The sequence below is a fragment of the Pteropus medius genome, unplaced genomic scaffold, assembly GCF_902729225.1.
Source record: "Pteropus medius unplaced genomic scaffold, Ma_sr-lr_union100, whole genome shotgun sequence".
NCBI lineage: Eukaryota > Metazoa > Chordata > Mammalia > Chiroptera > Pteropodidae > Pteropus > Pteropus medius.
Window position 1 is genome coordinate 1,164,305 of NW_024348533.1, and position 23,890 is coordinate 1,188,194.

Here is a 23,890-nt window from a genome sequence, read left to right on the forward strand (position 1 = left end):
GCTGGCAGCAACGCTGGTGCAGCAAGCCTAGCCCTTCCACCTTGTAATGACACACAGAGAAACAGCTCTTTATTGAAAACAAGGCAGATTTCCCCTGAAGTCTCCACAGAACTTCCTCTGGCTTCTGGGTTCTAGGCAGTCTTTAACCAAACCCTCTTGCCCTCAGGCTGCCTTACTTGGGCCAAGCTCCTAGACTCAAACACTGCTCAAGGAGAAAGGACACCCGGGCCTGGCATGGCGCCTTGTCCAGGATCACCGTGAGCAGAGTGAATGGCCCCTACACAGCACAGGAGGGCAGAGGGATGATAATGTCCATCACATAAACTATTATGAAATTTAAAAATTACTAGGCAGATATTTTTAAAACTTGGATTGTAAAACTCAGAGAAGGATTATCCAGTGGTTATTCTTCCAACAGACCCACTGATCTCTCTGCTTTTGTTTACCTTGTGTACACTGGTGTATATCCTAGGTCCCTTTACTTCTATGTCTTCACTTTATTAATTCTATGCTGATAACTACTAAATCTGATTTTCTTTCTTGGGCTTTAGACTCTACAATCAACTGCTTACCAGACACCTCCATGTGAATGTTGACAGGATACTCCAATCTCCTCTGTCCCATAGTGACCCTTCCTCCTCTCAGTCCCTGTTCTGGTAAATGCTTCTCCTCGTACTTCAAGCCAGATCTGAGGGCTCTCCCTCAGACTATCACATCGCATCCTCCTCGGTCATGTCCTGTGGATTCTGCCCCTTACTCCCTCCAGCACCATGTCACTGCCACAGCCTTATTTCGAGTCTCTATCTCCTTTCACCTACATCACCGCAGTCGCCCCCTAACCTAATTGCTTCCTTTCTGACAACCTTCCATCTCCTCCCCGTAGTCTTCACCGTGGATCTAGATATACCTTTCTGAAGTACAGAGTGATCATGTCACTCACTCAATGGCTTTCCACATCTTTGGGGATAAGTCAGAACTCCACAACCTCATCTTTACTCCTGCCTTCCCTGTTTTCATCTGCTACTTGCAGTTTCCTAAATATGTTCTCACTTCTGTGCCTCTGCCCGGAACAATCTTCCCACTGCTCCTGATGTAACTATGTCAGGCCTTCTGCTTTCTATTCTAGTCTGAGGGTGGGTCGGTGCCTCCAGCTCCCAGAGTGTCCGTGTCCGCCTCCACCTAAGTAAAATTTACATTTCCCACCAAATTTAAATTGTTCACTGCATGGAAGATGTGCTCCTATAGAGGACATATAAATGTGAATCCACAAGGGCCAGCACCATACATGGCACACAGCAACTCATCAACAGACTTTTTCAGAATAAATTTGTGAATGTATAAACATGACATTCACATAGTTTTTAAGGCTGAGTTTTTCAAACACATTTTTTGTAGCAATATAAATACTCTATATCCCTCACATTTCTAAAATAATGATCAAGGATAGCTTCTAGAAAAACGATGCTTGCCTGATCACTTAAAAGTTAAAACTTCCTCTAAGACTGTTCTCTGGGCAGCCTAGTATGCAGACACTATGCCACCGAGGAGCAAATTAGGGTCAGGCCCCACAGGGTAACAGGAAGCTTACGGTAAGAGCATACGGTGGGATGGCCTGAAGGTTCTAGAAATGGACACTAAATGAATAGGGGAGGGATATAATGCCAGAACTTTCAGGCTGTAAGATTGTAACTCCTTTTACCAGTGTGACCTGCTAATGAAACGCTGAAATAGAAAGGTTACTGGCTTAACTATGTGACCTACAGAAAGTCTCGAGTTGTAAAAGTGAATCCCTCTCCTGTGAATTACATTAAATGTACCCACAAGCCCCAGCCTGTTGAGCACCCAGCAGACACCCAGGGCTCAAGGACATTTTCAATTTGAGGGGAACATGGTGATACTCAACACGTGTGGTACTGTGTAAACTACTAACTTGAGATAGATAATTCCAGATTTCAACATTACAGCACACACTCCTCAGCAGTGTTACCTTTGCAACACAGAATTTTCAGTGGTCACTGTGAAAAAAACCTAAGAACTGTACAAAAGTCAGTATGGAACTGGAAAAGAGGGTGGCGGTTTCATTCTGATTCCACCACGTAAAGAGCTGTGCAATGCTTAACAGGCACACACATCCTGTGAGGACTTTTTCAAAAATGAAATAAAAGGTTTAGTTTTTCTTTTAGCTTATGTATTGGTTGTGTATTCTTTTAGTGGTGACTAGTTAAATCTTTAAAATATTTCTCTTAGCCTGTGGGTAGCATGAAAAATTACTGAAGTGTTCAGAGCACCAAAATTAGAAAATGTGGGAGCCTCTGAAATAAGCGAAGCTAATTTTTGTAATATCGACAGCATAACTAATTACCAGGCATTTCTAAGACGAACAGTAATTTCTTCTGTGATGCCACTGACAGTGACTCCGAGTGCACAAGCTGCTTTCAAGTTGCATCCTCTTATCCACCCACTTCATAGGACAGAAAACAAGCCTAATGAAAGTGCTTATAACACAGCTGACCCCTGATCGACAAACGAGGGTTAGGGGAGCTGACTGCCCAGGCTCGCCCGTGAACTCTCCGTGCACACGATTCCCAACCTGACATATAAGGGTCTGGTGACCCTTAAACAACGTGGGTTTGAAATGCACAGGTCAACTCAAGAAACCCCGCCTGTAAGTGGAGATACGCCATCCAAACCTGCGTTGTTCAAGGGTCAACTGTAAAAACATGAATGTGATAGTTTTTGTAGGAAGGAAAAGTGGGTCTTCACTTACACAAAATAATGAAAGCAGTACCTTTCATGGTTGTCATGTCAACAAACTGCACAAAACGCCCTCACTCCAAAGGTCTCCCCACTTGGCAAATGTCTGCTCCTTGAGGCCCAGCTGGAACATGAGCTCCTGAGCTGAAGCTGCTGGGTGCTCCGTGGTCTGAACACTCAGAGCACAAGGCTCCTCTCAATGACAGCACTTATAACACCACCTTATAATTTATCTGCTCGGTCTGCCTCACCCACCACACTAAGTTCTATGACCACAGCTGTGCATCAGACAACAATGGCTGCTGAATGAATAAAAGGTTTTTAAAGGGACAATGTCAGCTCAGTTCTCCAAAATCTTTGTCCTATCAAATATTGTGACCAAATATTCCTCAAGGACCTATTATATAACAAATATGTAAAAAGAAAAAAAAAAGGTAATGCTAATTCTAGCAGAGTTTATATTTCTGCATAAAAAATTTACTCAGCTGATGGTTTTATTTTCTGTGCTTCACAGTAATGCTGTGTCTCAGAGAGTTGTAGTTCAACCATCATCACTGTTTTGGTTTTTTTCTGGGTGGAACCTCTAAAGCGGTGGTTCTCCAGCTTTGGTGAGCAGCCGAACCCTTGGACGGTTTCTTAAAGCAGGCTGCTAAGCTCTGCCCACAGAATCTTAGAACCAGTATGTCTGGGCAGGAATCTGCATGCCGAACAGGCCTCCAACTGATACTGATGGCTCAAAACTGATACTGATGGTTTCAAAACACTCGCCTTAAGACCTACAGCTGAACAGTTATAAAAGGACTCATAGGTACTGCTTACTCCATGCCAGAAACACTTCCAGGCACTTTAAACACAGCTCACTGCTACCTTGACATTACACTTAGTGCTCACTTAATGTCGTACATAGGGTTTGTGACGCAAAGCAAACCAAGGTATAAACGAAACCAATTTTTACCATAGGCTAATTGATATGAGAGTTAAGTTCTTATAGCATCTTACCAACGTTATAACAAAATGAACTAAAACATGGTATCAGAGGACCTGCTGTATATGATGTTTTTATACTTCCTTTGTGGGCTAAAGAAAAAAAAGGGTCTTTGTAATAAAATTGGTGGCTGAGAAGTAACCTCACAGGGCAGTCTGATCATGGATTCCTACCTGGGCAGGTCACCGTGGGTGGTCGTGCCCCAGGCCTATAACTTCTTTAGTGAAAGGCTTATCTCTGCCTTAAGCAAGCCCTGTCCAGTGTCCCTGTGCATCTAGGTTCACATACCCTTGAAATGCCAGAGCTAATTCTCTTTTCCAGACCCCTGGAGCTGCAACCACCCTCGAGGGAGCACAAAATCTTGTTAATATCCAGCGCTTTTCTCCCCACTTTCATGATCTTCCTTAGTTCTCTCCTTAATTCTATACTCTAAAACTCATTCCCTCAGGCACCTGAGATCTTGTCCCTGGCAAAGTTGCCAGTTTGGCTCACAAAAATTCTAATAAAAATTCTCTTCAGGTTAGATGTTTCTTCCCACCTTCCAATCTGAGAGCCTCCGGCAAACTCTCACTTGCTATTTTTTGGCCTTTGCTCAAGTCTCTACAGTATATTCCCACTTGTTCACTGTACTCCCTAAATAAAACTTTACAGTTTTTGTGTGTATTTTTTATTTAGAATACCATTAGTTTGAATGTTTTTTTCTCATTAAAAACAATTCAACATCTAAGCCACCAAAAAGTTTTTTTAATCAACAGTTTTTATCAAAAAGTACTAATCATGTAGCATGCAAAGGAACACTTCTTAACCAGCTATTCCTCCAGGACTGCATGCAGAGGGAGCGGGCAGGAACAACCATCTCCCAGCCTTTCCCTGAACAGACTACTGCAGAATGTGAGAGCTGATGCCTCGGGCCCAGCTGCCAATCAGCCTACATCTAGGTGATGACCGAGACCCTCCCCTTTGGTATGCTGACAGATGTTGGCACACTCTCAATGACTAAGAGTCACCGACAACAAAGAAGGCAGCTTGGACAACCACACGGTTTGACGGAGGACAACCAAAAGTTTGGACTGGACTGAAACCAACACAGAAAGTCAAGGAAAATGAATAGAGGACTATGTTCCAAACAAAAGCACAAGATAAAACTCCAGAAACAGACCTTAATGAAATGGAGGTAAAGGATTTTCCTGATAAAGAGTTCAACTAATGGTCATAAACATGCTGAGATCAGGAGGAAAATACTAGAAAGTGAGAATTTCAACAAAGAAAAAATAAGATCACAAAGCTGAAGAAAACAATCTAACTATACTGAAAAATTCAACGGAGGAGTTTAACAGAAGATGACCTCCAGTGGGAGAATGGATCGAAAACTATGAGAAATGGAAAAACAAAAAACAAAAAAAACACTTTGGGACACATGAAAATGGACATAAAACATAATAAAACTTATGGGATACAGCGAAAGCAGTTTTAAGAAAAGTTCATCATGATAAATGCCTACATTAACAAAGAGCTCGAAAAGACAAGGACATCTTGGTTGCTTCCATGATTGGCCAGTTGTGACAGGGTTGCTATGAGAATCCACGAGTAAGTTCCTATGTTGACAGAAGTTTCTAAATAATTTAAGTACATGCCTAGGTGTGGGATTTCCAGAGCATATAGTAACCACTATTCAGTTTTGTCAGAAATAGCTGAACTGCATTCTGAAGTGGCTGTACCATTTTGCATTCAGCATTGAATGGGGAGTTCTGTTGCTCACATCCTCACCAGTACTTGGAATTATCAGTGTTCTAGACTTTAGCTATTCTAATAGGTGCATAGTAATATCTCATTGTTGTTTTGATGTGAAATTCCCTGGTGACAAGTGATACTGAACACCTTTTCATATACATAGTTATTACATTTAAAAATTTATATTATGTGTTCTTATCCAAAAATAAAGTTCTCCACTCATTTTTTTCCAGCCAAATATAGTAAATTTTTATAACAGTATCAAAATTTTTTGGTAAAAGATATTTTCAGATGTTTAAATATTTTCTGTCCTTACTGTGAATGGGATCTTTTTAGATGGTGCTAACTGGTTATTTTATACAAAAAAATCGCCCACTTGAGTAGTTATCTTTTGCGTTTACACTAAAGCCTCTTAATAATTTTCAGTTATTTTTTAATACTTTTGGGAAACACAGATATGTAAACATATCATTGGCAAATAATCGTAATTTTGTTTCTTCATTTATAAGAATCATACCTCTTATTTATAGTTCATATGTAACTGAAGTAGCTAGAAACTGCAGGAAAATGTTCAATAAAAATGGAAGCCAAACCAAAACAAAAAAACACATAACTTTATACCTCAAGAACTAAAACGAAGAAATTAAGCCCAGAGTTAGTAGAAGGAAGGAAATAACAAAGATCAGAGCAGAAACAAATGAAACAGAGACTAAAAAGTCAAAGGAAAATATCTATAAAACTAAGCTACTTTTTGAAAGAATAAACAAAATAGCCACACCCTGAGCTAGACTTACTAATAAGTAAAATTGGACATGAAACAAGAGACATTACAACTGATACGAGACATAAAAAGGATCTTAAGAGACTACTATGAACAACTATACATCAAAAATTGGACAATCTAGAAGAAATGGATAAATTCCTAGAAACATACAGCCTACTAACACTGAATCATGAGGAAAAAGAAAATCTGAAGAGAACAGTAATGAGTAAGATTTAATCAGTAATCAAAAAGCTCTCAACAAAAATACAGGACCAGACAGCTTCACTATAGTGTGAATTCTAACAAACACTTAAAAAAAGAAATATCGATCATTTTCAAACTCTCCAAAAACATTGAAAAGAGAACACTTCCAAACTTACTTTACAAGACCAACATTACCCTAACACCAAAACCAGACAAGGAGCCTACAAGAAAAGAAACAGAACAAGAGCCTTGTTGAACATAAATGCAAAAACTCTCAACAAAATATTAGGAAACCAAATTCAACAATACATTAAAAGGATCATACATTATGATCAAGTGGGATTTATTCCAGTGCAAGGATTGTTCTACATTCACAAATAACAAATATAGTATATCACATTAACAAAATAAAGGCTAAAAATCACATGATCATTGCAAATGCAGAAAAGCATTTAACAAAATTCAACATCCATTCATGGTGGAAACTCTCAATAAAGTAAGTATAGGGGACCATACTTCAACATAATAAAGCCCATATGTGACAAGACCACTGGCAACATAAACTTTTCCTCTAAGATCAGGATTAAGACTAGGATACCACATTCACCACTTTTATTCAACATATATTACTGAAGTCCTAGCCAGAGCAAGGCAAGAAAAAATATAAGGTAACTGAAATGGAAGAAATAAAACTATCTGCAGATGACATGATCATATATATAGAAAACCATAAAGACTCCACCAAAAAAATGTCAAAATGAAAGAATTCAAACTGAAGTATGAAACTAAGGAACACACAAATGGGAAGATATACTATGTTCATGGAAAGAAAGAATTAACATCATTAAAATGTCCACACTACCTAAAGCAAGCTACAGATTTTATGCACTCCCTATCAAAATTCTAATTTTTAAGTAGATAAAATCCAAAATTTCTATGGAACCACAAAAGCCCCCATATAGTCAAAGCTATCATGAGAAAGAACAACAAAACTGGAGGCATCACACTTCCTGATTGCAGACTATATTATAAAGCTATAGTAATCGATACCATAAGGTATCAACATTAAAAAAACAGACATAAAGATCAATGGAACAGAGAGCCCAGAAATAATCTCATGAATGTATGGTCAATTCATTTATGACAAAGAAGCCAAGAATATATAATGGGGAAAGGACAGCCTCTTCAGTAAACTGTTTTGGGAAAATTAGACAACTACATACAAAAGAATGTAACTAGACCTCTATCTTAAAACAACATACCCCCAAATCAACTCAAAATAGATTAAAGAAATGAATGTAAGACCTGACACCATAAAACTCCTAAAAGAAAACACAGGGGGTAAGTTTCTTGACATCAGTCTTGGTAGTGATTTTTTGCATTTGACACCAAAAGCAAAGACAATGAAAGCAAAAAACAGGTGAGACTACATGAAACTGAAAAACTTTCACACAGCAAAGTAAATTATCAACAAGATAAAAAGACAACCTTGGAGAAAATAACTACAGAACATATATCTGATAAGGAGCTGACATCCACAATATATAAGGAACTCATAGAACTCAGTGGCAAAAAAGCAAACCACCTGGTTACAAAATGCACAAAGGAACTGAACAGACATTTTTCCAAAGAGGACATACAGATGACCAACAGGTACTCAACATCACTAACCATCAAGGAAAAGCAAATTAAAATCACAATGAGATATTACTCACACCTGTTAGAATGCCTGTCATCAAAAAGACAAGGGGTAGCAAATATCGGCAAGGATGTGGAGAAAGGGAACCCTTGCGCATTGTTGGTGGGACTGTAAATTGGTGCAGCCACTATGGAAAACAGTATGGCAGTTCCTCAAAAAGTTAAAAATAGAACTACCATATGACCCAGCAATTCCACTTCTGGGTACATAATCCAAAGTAAAGGAAATTGTTTTTTTCAAAGAAAGAAACACCCTCATGCTCACTGCAGCACATTCACAATAGCCAAGACACGGAAACAACCTAAACGTCCATCATCAGATAACAAAATATGCTACATACATTGTGTGTGTGTGTGTGTGTGTGTGTGTGTGTGTGTGTGTGTGTATAAAGGTAAATTAATCAGCTGTTTATAAAGAAGGAAATTCTGCTGTTCACAACATGGATGAATCTGGACGATATGATGCTAAGTGAAAGGAGACGGAAAAATACAAATACTGTATGATCTTACCTATGTGTGGAATATGAAAAAACTGAACTCACGGAAATGGAGAGTCAGAGTCAGGGAGCAGCAGGTGGAGAAGAGGGTGAAAGTGGTCAAAGGTACAAACCTCCAGTTGGAAGATAAACAAGTTTCGGGGGTGTAACGTTAGGTTACGGCAGCCACCGTTAACAATACTGTGATGTATATTTGAATGCTGCTAAGAGAGTAAACCTTAAAAGTTTTTATCACAAGAAAAAAAATTTAACTGTGAAGTGATGGATGTTAACTTTTGTGGTGATCATTTCACAACATATACATATATCAAATCATTATGCTGTGCACCTAAAACTAATACAATGTTATATGTCAGTTATACCTCAGTAAAACCGGTGCTGGGGTGGCAGGGGAGAAGAGCCCAACCTTACCTCGTAGAATGGAGACAGCGAACTTCAGCTCCACCCTTCTCTCTCAAACCTACTTCTCACCATTCATTCCTTTCCTCTGTGCCTTAACCAAGCTTTGTACAACACACCTCAAGTGTGAGTCATGGTTTTATTCCAATGATGATCTGACGGACCTCAAGCATACCAGGATGATCAAACAGAGGTCATATCTATTGACAGGTATCAGTGAGCTGCTAAATCCACTGTCTCCATCTGTGTCTATGAACTCCTTTACTGCTGAGTCAGACCAGCTTTGAAGGTAACATATAAGTTGTAACATTTAAAGCTATGATAACATGTAAAACTATTATAAATTATATCCAGAATATTAAAATAGAGCAAGAAAAACTTTTTAAAAATAGACATAAAAAAGTAACCTTGGGAAACAGGCATTATTATAATGACTTTAAAATATACCAAAAAAATTATTCATCAGAAGATTTTATTACTCATAAATCAACATATATCCACTGAGTTCTGATAAAATACTCAAAAAGATATAGCACTTATGATTTTGGGGGGAGGGGTATAGACCATATGAATTAAGTATAAGATAATACAGGAAGCCTATACCCTTTGCTCATTATCTATCTTTCATACCAAATTTACTTAATATGGCACAAAAGTCAAAGTAACTGGGGCTAAGGACCGACAGACTGTAGCTTCAATGGAACCCTGCTGAAGGCTTGTGCTGGCATCAAGTCTTTGGCCTTCTTTCATCTTTGGTTATTCTACCAATAGGATATGAAAGAGTCTCGAAGTTTCAATATTGGATAATGAGATTCATGGTTTTGACATTCGAAACTATCATTTACCAAAAGATAGAGCTGTTTGTGCAATTCATATGTCCTTTAGTTTTTTATTTTACTGATTTGGGTTAACTCTTTTATTATATACCTAAACAGTAGCTGAAATAATAAATTTTTATTGTTCTTAAAGGATTTAGGACAGCTTTATTACACTTTTACCAGAGTAGTTAACATATTCAAACTGACCAGTTGAGATTTATCCTCTGCATAGATATAAACCTTCGTAGCGGACATAAGCCGTTTCTTTCTGCATAATTTGTTTCAAAAACAGCAGCTGCCTTCCTCTCCTCTGAGATCGCCTCTTCCCAAACCCAACCGCATGACTTTTAACAGGCTGCCAACCACAGTGGTCCACCACCCGATCACAGAGGTGTGCACATGACACAAACGGAGCCAGACTCCTTCCCCGGGAAGGTCAACAGCAGAGAGCAGCACTTTCTTCTCATGGCTGTTAAAGTGAAATGATGAAGCTGGAGCTGAGGGCAACCATACTGCCTATGAGGGAAAAAATACCCATCACTCGTCAGAAAGTTAAGAAGCCAATGTGCAAAGAAAAGAATCAAGAAAAGACAGAGATGACAGCCCTAACAGTGTTCCAGGTTCTGGTACAGATGTCTCAGAGTCCAGATCCCAGGTGGGCCACGAGGCACCTGTGAAAGTCTAGTTTCTAAGACCGTAACCAAAAGTCTCTGATTCGTATGTCAAAGGATACACGAGAGAAACAAGGAGTTAGACACTGCAGAGATTGCAAAAAAGTCTGCTCTACGATAATGGAATAGCCTACTTTGGGTTCCAAATTCTCATATTTAGGTTGAAACTTCAGAAAATAATAAGCCTTTCAGTATGCCCACTTGCACTGCATCTTCCACTCTGGGACCAATAACAATCGTTCCACTTCTCTGGCTTCTAGGGCTTGGTGTGCTCCATGGAATGCCACCAGCGGCCCCCAGGGAAGAGGGTTCATACCAGGAGCCATTTCTGTGACAGACGAGAGCCATAGAGCACTACAAAGAAATCAAAACACCCAACTAGAACTACAAGCATGGAGTTATCTAGGTACAGAAAGACAAGAAAATATTTATAAATAGCTAGGTTGCTGGTAATAGATTTAAAATTCAATTCTATCATATCATTAAGTGGTATAAATGTGTAACCACTATGCTGTACACCTAAAACTAATATATTGAATGTCAATTGTAATTGAAAAATTTTTTAAAATAAAAAATAAAATTTAATTCTAACTGCAGTGCTGTCTATATTTTACCCTGTATTATACCTCTTCCCAGTTGGTATACATTTCATAGTTGGTGACAGATGATAAGTTTGCAGGAGGCCCCAAATTTGTTTTGAAAAGCAACAGCTAAGCAAGTTTAGTGACCTTTTCAAGGGCAAGATTGCTGAAAGCAAAACTAAAGGAACTAGATGTTCTCATCTCAGTGAGAAACCTGAAGCGAACGCAGGGAGTTCTTTTTCTCCTTCTATTTAAAGTTAGTATCTGGTTTAAGTCACATATTACAAATATGAAAACTGAACCACAAAATAGGTTAAAAACACTAATTTGAAATAGCTTTTCTAAGAACCAGTGACATGGTTTTCCATGCTTCTGAGTGTTAATGCCTGATGTACAACACAAGAGAGTTCTGCCACCTTGGGTCCACCTGAGACTGTGTACTGTCTGTAGCGTGCACACGAGTGTGTGTGCTACAGCCAGCAGTGACGGTGGACACTTGTACACTGCACAGAGGAAATGGGATGGAATACAATGGCCTACATTTATTTTAGTGCAATGAGACCCATGCTGGACTTCTGACCTCTAGTACTGTGAGATAATAAACTGAAGTTGCTCTAAGACACTAAGGTTGCGATAATCTGCTACAATAGCAATGGGAAATGAAGATACCCAGGGAGAGCCTGTGATGTGCCAAAGTGCCACAGCCACTGTGGCAGCTCTGGGGTCTCCCTGTCGCTCCTTCACACTACTGTACTGACGGTTACTCCAAACATCTTTGTGTTTTTAAAAAAGGTCATAATTCCCTTCAAACATTTAATATGTAAAATAGAGAAAAAAATGTTTATATTAACTTTTTGTATTGTTCTCACTTGAGCCAACAAGAGTTCTAGAATTAATTTTTCTTTTCTTTTGAAAAGAGCATTTAATGAACTTTCCTCCGTGTAGTTTCAGGACTACCAGGACTTGGCCCCGCGCCAACACCCTTAATCTTCCCCTCCGTGAGTATGCTGAAGAATTTATACTGAAGAATTTGGCCTTCACCGTGAAGTGAGGGGCAGCTTTGGGAGTGGTCCCTTTCCCAGAGCTCTGTAGCACCCGATCAACACATCAGTGGTAGGAGCAGCTCCAGTCTGCTGCTCCTACACAGCAGCATTTTCCCGTGTCTGCTCAATGATCATGGTCTGCAGTTTATCCAGGTTGACAGTCGGGCAGAAGCTCTGGTTCCTCTTTCAGTGATACCGCTTCACACCGACTCTCCCAAAGTAACCTGGGTGAACCTGGGTGATAACTGTCAAAGTTGATCCTGTGGTTATGCATGCCACCAGCATTACCTCAGCCCCCCGCGCTTGCCAATGCTGTCATGCCCGTGGCTCACCTGGCCCTGAAGTTTACAGGTCTTCCTCGGTCTGGATGGCATGTCCGTGGCCAGCCAAGGCGAAAGAGCTAATTTCCTTTCTTGTACTGTTTTGTGTAAAATTGCTTCTTTGCTTGTTTGCTTAATATAAAACATTGTTCTGACACCATCCACAAATACCTTGTAGTACAATTAATTAACTAAATGACTAGTGCATACAGTCTGAAATCTCACTAAATGGTTTCTTTTTTTTTTTTCATTCAAGAGGCCTTTAACCAAGAAACCCAGGTGTTTGTCTTTCAGTTCAGGAAAATGTTCCTGTATTGCTACTTTCATCATTTATTCTCCTCCAATTCCTCTGTTCTCTCCTTTGTGGAACTCTAATTAGGCATATTTTGAACTCTTGGGGTTAACCATCTAATTTACTTAACTCTTCCCTTCTACTTTCCATATCTCTTTCTTTTACTTTCTGTAAGATTTGTCTTCTAGCCCTTCTACTGGACTTCTTTGTTTCCGCTATTACATCATTTCCAAACACTGTTTCTCCTCGATTCATTCTTTCTCCTATTCCTCAGATGATCAAGATATTGAACTCGTTAAAGAAGAATACATTATTAAAGAATACATGAATATTCCTCAGATGATCGAGATATTGAACTCATTAAAGAAGAATACATTATGTATTCTTTAATAATGTATTCTTTAATGAGTTCAATATCTCGATCATCTGAGGAATATTCATGTTGTTTTGTTTTAGTTCTTCTGCATTCCCTGTATCATCTATTTCCTGAGTTTTTATTCTGTTAATTTCTTTTAGCTCTCCTCACATCTGGTGATCACGGAGTGTCCAGATGAGGCTTACATGCATGTAGCAGGCATGCTGAATGGCGAATTCAAAGAAAGGTGATAAGATGGTGAGCTGACTTTTCCCTTGGGGAGCCCAGAAGTGCAGATATCACCCCATCTTTTCTGTAGATCCAGTCCATTCTCTAAAGAAGAACCTGCTGAAGGCCAGCCTGAAGGATTCCAGCCTGAGTCCAGGCATTCTAAGAGCAACGCAGTTAAAGAATGCTGACTTGCTTGTCAGTATCCCCCTTTTTAGGCAATTAGGTTGTGGCTGCATTCGGCAAATTCCTTTTCTACCATCCATTTTAAAATTCTCTCTTGTCCAGCATTATCTCCTCTCTCCAATTCTCTTTTTGTTGTGGGTTTTTATCTTTTTATGTCTTTTTGTTTTTTAAACTCTAATGTAATGTAAAGTGAGATTTTGGGGGCGGGAGGAGGTTGTGTGTATGCTCCATCCAACATCTGCTTATGCTACACAACTGTTTCTCTCTTCCTGGTAACTGAAAACCAAACCAAACCAAACCAAATCAAACCACCTCTGTTGAAAGACCAATCTTTCAAGCTTTGAAAGTTCTGTTCATTTCGAATAGAACACACTTGAAAATAACCAATAGAAATAAAAACAAAACAAAAAATTATTTAAAATGAGAGGAAAGTGTAATTTGCCAACTCAAGATCCATAAAAAGAGCAGTTACTATATGCCAGGTACTATGCTAAGCACTTTACATAAATTATTTAATACACTTCATCTGTTATCTACTTTAATATAGTAAATCCTATGAGATAAGATTATTTCTATTTTTTCTTATCATTATTCCTATTTGTAAAGGTTTAATTAATCTCCTGAAGGTCAAACAGTAAATAAGTATTTGCACTGAAATTCAAATCCATATCTAAATCACTCTAAAGCCCAGAGAAAACCAGATTGCAAATGAAGAGGGGGGAAAAAGAGGCAAAATTGTTTTTCCTAACTACCCTTAAAACTTTGGGGCTCCTAAAAAGGAGATCGATTTCCCATGGCTAAACACTACTAAAAATACATTTGTCTTGTTCCCTACTAATTTTATCTGTCCTTTAAAAAGGCAAGAAGAGGGCATCTAGTAATAGCTTTTCTTAGAGGAGGCTGTTTACTTATACTATGTGCAGGACTCACAGACAGCTAATACTGGTCCCAGTATCTAATGAATTTTTAATACATGCATATGTACCTAACAGACATGGAGAAGTATTTGTGGATGGTAAGATACCGGTGACCGCTGCCTAGATATTGCAAGAAAAAGTAAAGTAAAAACAAAATCAAAACCACACAAGACAAAGGGTGATGGGTGGGGGGAGCAGAAAAGAAGGAATTAAAATGATAGGCATGCATATTATTAAATTAATATATATGAAAGTACTTGGACTAAGAAGGTCTATAAAAATAGCAAACAACATTTGGTGGCAAGGAATCTTTTAAAATGTTAAAATTGCTGATTTCACCATAACTTATCAAAATTAGTCTCATAATTCAATTTCGTATTCAATAGCTGTATTTATTTCCATTTGGGTAAAATTTACCAAACACATAAAGAAAACCAGTCTTAAAATGCAAAGGCTCTGCCATTAATTCATTAGTCTTAACTTAGTTTACTAGTTAACAGTTTCCAAATCTGCACGTGCGTGAATACACATTCATTTGATTAAACACAGATGTTTGCTTAGATGCCTTTAAGAGCTAAACTTTTATGATTGTATGAAAATTTTACAAATGAAAACAGAAAACAAATCACAAATAAATACAAAATAAATAATGTCTCAACTGCTAAAATGGAGGAATGTAAGATAAGTGTAAGAAATAGCTTTTCAAGGAACCTAACAGCAATCTACAAAAGTAAACAGAACATAAGTACTAGAAATAGCTTCCCTAAAAAAAAATCAGAGCGATTTTTATTACATCAAAGGTAATAAGAAAACAGACCAACCTTTAGAGTAGGCAGTGAGATACAACTGAAATCTTAGAATCTGTCTTGCATTTGAGGGCTGCTAATAAAACTGATCTGTATTATTATTTATTCATTATATGCAAGTTTAAAGCAGAAAAGTATGAAAAACAATAGTTTTTACCATGTGTTTACATCACAGATGAACAGATTCTTAAGTATTTCTGAAAATATTCAATAAACTATAGACATCATAAATATCAGTCCCAGATATTTAAAATACTACTATACCATTAGGTCTCAGAAATTACTAAATTCTAATTTCTATTTAGTCACAGATTACATAAAATTTGCAGAAACATCAAAAAATAGCAGTTTTAAAAGGCTCTCCTTGCCACCAACTGTTAAGTATTATCTGTCATTTTTATTCTTCTACAACAATAGTTACTTTACCAGCCTGGTACTGATTTTTTTCTTTTTCTGATTTTTTAAGTAATAAAGTTTGAGTTCCTTAACAGAATTTCTTTCTTTCCTATTTGTACATATCAAGCAATGTGAGAATCAGAACCCAATCCACACTAACTCTAGACAAATAAAAGTTTAATCCTTTTCACTCTTGCTTTTTCTAGGTTTATAAAACCCAAGAGCCAGTAAAGCAAAACAAATCTTAACGTTATTGGTGTTTTAGAAGTGCCTTTATTTTAGCCATTTTAAGAATTCACCACCTTATGAAAAGATTCAGACTTTCATACCATTTACACAAATGACAGAACTTGCAATTGAGGGCTGCTTTCTAAATAAACAAAACAATCTCCCAGATGTGGTCACATGGCCTGCAAACAATAGATCTTTTAAGAAATGTTTCAGTATTCGGATAAGGAGCCAGTTAATAGGAGCTCACACTGACTACACATGACCTCCTAGATGAGGAAGATTTTCTTTATGAACATAAGAATAGACAACAGTTTTTAAAGATCACATAGGGAAAAAATTTAATTGTAGCTTAACTGCCATATACATGTACATTTTTTTTAATTACTTGACCACAATGATTTTTTTCCTCCTGTTCATCAAAAAAATTTTTCCTGGGTTTCGTTTCTTTTCCTTTTAATGCTAATTGTTTTTATCACAATGAAGATAACACAGTCCTGTTTCTGATCTCCAGAGCTCCATGCTCTGTGGCTTATTATCAATTCCAAGGGTCCCCAATCCCGGGGCCGTAGAACAGTACCAGTCTGTGGCCTATTAGGAACCAGGCCGCACAGCAGGAGGTGAGCAACAGGCAAGCAGCTCCCCAGCGCTAGCATCACCACCTCAGCTCCACCTCAGATCATCAGGCACTAGATTCTCATAAGAGCACAGGTCCCTGGCGCCAAAAAGGTTGGGGACCTCTGCTCTAGTCAAAAGTTTGCAATGGGGGATATGCTCCCCCAAGGGTTGCTCAAAATGATCTGCTGGGATGTGAGAGGAAAATACTAGAACTTCTATATTTATTTTACATCTTTTTAAGAACTAAGTTCTGTATTTAGTATATACTCTGACGTGAATGCCTGGTGGCTGCTGATTGCATTTATTTCTACAATAGTTACTAGAAACAGAAAGCACTAAATTAGATTAATGCTTAACCATATTTGAAACTACAAAGATGAAAGCTGCTACAGTATAATGTCCTAACTTAATCTGATTCAATTTATCTAAATATGTCTTTTTTCTGTACTCTCAAAGGACTGACCTCATGCTATTCTATAAATGGAACATGCTGATGAACAAAAGTGTGGCAGGTGAACTGGGAAATTTTATTTCAAGAAATCTGATTTGTGTATAATCCAAGATTCACAACCTAATAGTCCAAAAAGTCAGGTTACTTTTCATTCTCTATTAAAATGCAAGACAATGCATGGTTAAACCTCAAAGAGATGCCATACTTTCCTCCCAGACTGAAAAAAATCTAAGTCTAAAAACATCATGTGCTGATGAGGATGTAAAACAATGGTTGGGACACTCAATCTGCTGCTGGGATGTAAATTGACAATACCAAATTAAAACAACATGCCCTCAAAGAGTAAAAGTGATCGGAGTCAGTAACTTCACTCCTAGCAATATACCTTGGAGAAACCCAAGTATGTGTGCGCCCAGTGACACACACACAAAGGCACAAAAGGTCACTGTTCATAAGAGTCTCAGACTGTTAACCTGGATTCTCAAAAGAACTATAATGGATAAATATATTGTGGTATAGTCATATAACAAAATATTCATGAAAAAATGAAAATGAAGTTCAGATACCTGGATTGATCTTATAAATTTAATACTGAGTTAAAGAAGAAAACACAAAAGATTACATATAGTAGAACTCCATTCATTTAAAGTTAAAACAGGTAAACTAAACTATACTGTTTTGGGATACAATAATAGATGATAAAATCATAAAATACAATAAGGAGCCATCACCTTAAGAACTGGGGTAGCAGTTCCTCCAGGTGTTGGAGCAGGAGTGTGACTATAAAGCACAATGGGAGGCTTCTGGGGTGCTGGCAATGCCCCATTTCTTAATTTGAGTAATATTTACTTTGTAATATATTTTCTTCATAATTACTTATTATGCCTTACACTTATACAAAAAACAAACTTAAATTATTAATAATTTAGTATGATAATGGCATTATGGTTATGTTAAATAAGAGTCATCTTTCAGGGATAAATACTGACATATTTTTGGATAAAATGATATAATGCTTGGGATTTGGCTTTAAAATAATACAAGAAAGGGGAAAGTGCATGGAATGAGATGAACAAGATCAGATATTTGAAGCTGAGAGTACATGGGATTCATTATACTAATGCCTACTTTTGAATTACTATTTTTGCTGATGTCACATTTTAAGTAACTAAAAATGGCAACAATCATATGGCTTGTTAAGAAATGATTTGCTTCATCTGAGGTATATAGTAATGTACCAATCCAAACTGAATAAAGATCAATTTAAGAAAAGCATTAAAGCAAGTATTTCCTCTCTGACATCTACAAATTTACAAAAGCATTCTAGTTTCTGAATACAAATGGCCTTCAACTACCTTCTTACCCACTTCCCCAACTTGAACTCACTCAAAATGCTATGGACACTAACTTAGCAGCTCTTCCTGACTGGTTAAGGGAACAAAACACAGAATAGGAACACCAAAACCCTTCTGATTCCACCCTTATGCCAAGAGCCATTCTAGTTTGTCTTCAAGCTCATACAAATTTCAACTTTTTCCTCAAGATATTAAGTGCACAGGGAACCCCATGACCACACCCCAAAGCAGCTGTCCGAGGGTATATGGTGGCCACTCCTAAGGCAGGGCAGGCAGTTCCAGTGCATAAAATAGTCAGGAATTTCTAGGTTTAGCAACATGGTTAAAACATTTGAGTCAGTCCTTTGCAATGCCTTTCTAAAAAGTAAGAATATTTTTCATTTCTCCATTGATAAGGCTAGATTTCCATTTTTACTAAGTAAATTCATCTAAGTGTTTTGAGATGACTATGGATATATGTAATTTTATGTGAAATTAGACAAATCAAGATCACGCTCATTTGTTTTCAGAGAAAGGAAAAAAGATGACATTTCTACTATACTTGAACCTCATTTAGGGTGTGTGGGATGTGATTCTTGAAAATGGAAGTTCCAAATAAAATCCCTGCATGTGAGGTCACGTAGCATAGTACCCATGGAGCACTCTTCCATTTTAAATAAATCCCCTAAAATCACAGAATACCCTCAGCTGGGTGTCCTCCAGACACCTTTCAGAAAACCACTGGTTCATCCCTGCAGGCTATAGCAGTGGCTTCCATGGAGCTCTTGGACTCTCTGCTCTTCTAGCAATCCCTAACTGCCTGAGGACGCAGGAAGGGGGAGGGTGGGGCTCGTGGGGCTCGCTGGCCCAGGCTGCACTGTGCGTCAGTGTGAACCCTCAGTTGGGGCCTGCAGTAACATTCGAACCACGGGAAAATGGGGATGTTCTTTCACTTGGATTTTTGCTCAAAACTATCACTGACTTCCCATTTCATGAAGAATAAAATCTGAAGTCTTTGCATGGTCTGGAAGACCACAGACGACCTGACTCTTTACTACCTCTCTGACCTCATTTCCTACCACTGTCCCTCTGTCTCACAGCCACTTTGCCTTGAGGTTCCTCTCACACATACATCTTTGCACTTCCAGAACCCTTGCACACTCCAGGCCCTCTGACTTAAATGCTCTTTGCTAGGTATCTGCGAGCCTTACTCCCTTCAATATCATTTCATCAGAGAAGACTTCCCTGTACATCCCAAATACCACCATTTCTCCTATCTTCCTTTCCTACTTGCTTTTTTCACACAGCAGTTACTATCACCAGCATCATGCACATTTATTCATTCACTAAATACCTCTTCCTCCACTACAGTGAGAGCCATGATGGCAGAAAAACACACCTGTGTCACTCACTGTCACTTCATCAGTACCTGGCTCCATGCAGAGACACCAGCATTGTTATATGCACTACTAATGGTGACTGTACTGACGTGTCTAATTAAAATAACACATTTCAGAGACAAATAAATGATCAGTATAGTGTGGCAAATCATTAAATGGGGGGTTATAAATCAATATTTACTGTTTTTGAGGATACCTTAGAAGTTCATTACCTTGATTGTGGCAGTGGTAACATGAGTGTATACGTATATCCAAACTCACCAGACTGTATATGTTAATTATGGGCAGTGTTTTATATGTCAATTATACCTCCAGGAAGCTGGGGGTTAGGGGGGAGGAAGCCCACCAACACTCCAATGCACAACAATGAGTAGGTCAAGATTCACGGTCCCATAAACAGCTGACAAATCTTTTCATTTTTTTTAAATTAAGTTTTAAATTCACAGCCTTAGCTATATCTAGCAACAGCAACTATAGATAGCATTTATCAATTAAAAAGGTTTAGATTACCATGGCTCAAAAAAATTGGGGCCCTATTATACTATGTATTGTACTGTGCTAAAATGAAAGAGGAAGAAAAAGTATGATTCTTATGCTGCTACACAGAAAAATGCGTTCTTCCCAATATTGGGCCGTTCCTTTTTCACACACGGAATGTACAAGAGCAGGGGGTGGTAAAGAATGAGTAGGAGACAAGGCATGCAGCACTTAATCTCAGTAAATACTTTAGAAAACTTTAGAGATGACCAAGCAGCTTTCAAATAAGGCACTCCTGATACTAACAGATCTGCAAGGATGTTTTTGTAGACTGTAAACAGAAATTAGTGCATCCTTTACACGTGTTTTCCTGAGGCCAACAAACAAGCTATTCTTCAACTGTTGTAACCACACTGCCCTGTTAAGCTTTGTGTCATTTTTCTCAGCAAGTCAAAAAAACTAAGAAATCAGATGCCCAATATGTATTATTAAACAATAACACAATACTGACATGTTATATGTGCAAAAAAAACCAAAAAAAACAAAAAACAAAAACCAAGAAACTCAACTTGCTTATCCTTTGATTAGCAGAAAATGTATTTCCAATGTCTTGTATTTATAATTCCAAGGCCATGATATTTAAATTCCTAATCTAGGTCTTTCTGTTTTAGCCACTGGTGAATATACTTATATCACATACTGGAATAGGATACATTATGAATACCAGCAATAAATAAATCAATCTTCGAAAGCAGTAAGACTTCTGGTTTGCATGCAGTCTGGCATATAAGAGCTTAGAAAATGTCACTCTCATCCACACAACAACAAAGAGTTGAACACAGTGAAAACTAACAACTCTGCTTAGATTCTTTCGAGAACTGAGATCACAGAGAGAAACACTGTCCCCAAAACTGGAGAAGCAGATATGGAAAATCACAACTTACCAGAGCGGAAACCCTTGAGTAGAAAGCTCCGGGTTTCCAGGACCAGTGTTAGGAAAACTTCAACCCTAACTGATGAATTGCTGGAGGATCAGTGTAGACAAATTTAAGAGTTAACACTCCACGGGAGCCTAGTCTTATGGTAGACGCCACATTTCTGTGAGTTTCGCCTCCAGGAACCCTACCATGTTCTCAAAGTCCAGATCAGAGAATCGCCTTGTGCTTCAGCAAGGAGACAGGAAAGGTAGCCATTTTTAAACAAGCCAAAGTGTTCTATTCTTAACAAAGCCCACCCTCAAGAGAAACTATTTTATTGGAACCTGAATGACTGGGGTTTTACCAGAAACCAGCTGTGGGGAAGAGAAATATCCAGGCCTAGACTGCACTAGCCTTCCATGTAGGGAAAGGGTAACACCCAACTCCAGCCGCCTCTGGCCTTTGTTGCTTCAACTAAGGTGTTTAAAAAACACAAGCACTTGTGGAGGTCACAGCCCAGGGGCACAAGCTCACTAAGGGACTGAAACAACTCAGCAGTGTACGAAGTTTCCCCCGACCTCACCAGCACATCAACAGGGCTCCTATGTGACAGGGGAATTTAGGAAGTTTCTACAGAAACCCAAAGACAAAAACATGGACACTGAAGGAAATTTTATCCTCTGATACCTACAGCTACAGCAAACAGTATGGCCTAACCCCTCACCAGGTAAACATAAAGCCTCATAATAAAGGCCTATTTACCTTAGTTATAATTTTACCCAGTATTATCACCTGACTTTCAACAAAAAATTGCAAGGCATGCTAAAAGTAATATGGCAATAGGATTCAAGTATTCCATAATCTTTAAAAACATTTGAAAATGTAATCCTTGGTAATGTCATAGATAATACATAATAAATAATAAATACACAAAATAACAAATGTATAGGTAACTATACATTTACTAAAATGTACATTTTGTGCTTAAGTAAATTAGAACCTTTCCCTTTAAAGTCAAGAGAAGCAAGGATGTTCAACCATCACTGACACTATTCAACATTTTATTAGAGGTCAATGTCATAGGATATCAAGGACAAAAGGTTTATGTATCAGAAAATGGCTTTAAAAAGTCACTATTTGGAGCTTTTAGAAAATATAGTATTCAGTAAGGTGTCTGGATAAAAAAATAGTGTACAACAATTATTAGTTTCCTATATACTGGTAAAATCCAATTAAGAAATGTAATATAAAAACAGAATTTCGTTCAGAATAGTAATAAAAATTGATAAGATATCTGGAACAAATTTAATAAGAAATGTGCAATACTTACATGATAAACTTTTTAAGCTTTACTAAATTACTAGAATATAAAAAGGTCTACAGAAATAAAGACAGGCCATGTTTCTCAATGGGATTACACAGAATTTTAAAGATGTCAACTTTCACTCAATCATACTCTAAAATAATGCAATCCTAAAGTTAACAGCTATAAAATTACAAATATGCATTATGAACTATCTCAAAGAAAAAAACATGAAGAAAAACATAAAAAGGACCCATATAATAACAATTCAGCTTAAAAAATAAGACATTAGTAATACAGTTGAAAAGATCTACTAAAGAGATTTCTTCCATGAAACAGTACATACACTAAGTAACTGCAGCAATTAGTGTTCTAATTGTGTATGGTAGTGGCATATGTGTAAAATATGCCAAAAGAAGAATTTCAGAAATGACTCTTAAATAAATGAAAATGTAGTATATAATAAAGATGACATTTCAAATCACTAATAAAAAAGATTGTCTATTTAATAAACTGTCTTTAGATAGCTGATTAGCATGAAAGAGTAGTTAGAACCCTACCTCACACCACACAAATCAATCTTCCATACTCCATGGCTCAAAGAGCTAAATGTAAAAACCAAAATCGTGAAAGCAATAAAAAGGAAGATGGTAGAATAAATAGCACCAGAAAACTGCATCCCTAACCCCAACGACTGCAAGGGAGAAATCTGTCACATGTAACTATTTTGGAACTCTGGAGTCTGTTCAAGGCTTGTACCTTCCAGGGAAGACTTGGAAGGTAAACTGCAGTTAATATCAGCCCATTTCAGTTCCAAGAATAGTTAGTAGCTACCCATCCACCATCCTTACCTGTACTGCTAGAGCAGCTTGCACACAGGTAGCCTGCGGGAGCCAGAGTGGGCAAAAGGACCCAGTCCTCCAAATATCTCTGCTTCTGACCACAGGGGAGCAGAGTAAGAGGCGCACCTCTCACACTGTTCAGGCCCCTCCCCCTCTGGCTGCAGTGATTTCCAAGGGATTTAAAAAGCCAACACCAATCCTTTTCTTCCCCCCCGACACTTCATTTTTCATTTTTACCCCTTTTGGGAGCCAGAGTTAAAGAGCAGGACATTCAGAAACAATTGCATATACGAGAAAATTAGAAAGTGATGGTGCACGCTCAGGGAAAGGCTTAGAAAAGACCCGAGAAGACCTTAAGATTACACCTCATTTTTCCTTTTATGTTGTTATGAATGTAAACAAAATTATGAAATATAAATTCACTTATTCATCCAGCCAGCTAGCATGTATAGCTACATTCTCCACGGTATTAGATCTGATCCTTTAAATACAAATTAAATATGGTCAGGGTCCCTAAAGAATTAAAAATGTAGCAGAAAAGACTGTATTCACTGTGCAAATTATTCATTGTGCAAGAAGTTCCATGCTATAATAGAAAAATAAACTAGAGAGCTGGTGGGAATACAGACAAGGTATTAGCTCAGTCAGTAGACAGCTGGCAAAAATTTTATAGTGG

At 37.9% G+C, this 23,890-nt stretch overlaps 1 protein-coding gene across 6 annotated transcripts in view; it reads right to left on the reverse strand.

Moving 5' to 3' along the window:
* Positions 1 to 23,890, reverse strand: part of CDC42SE2 (CDC42 small effector 2) — a 97,410-nt gene that overhangs the window by 9,423 nt on the left and 64,097 nt on the right. The window lies entirely within an intron of this gene.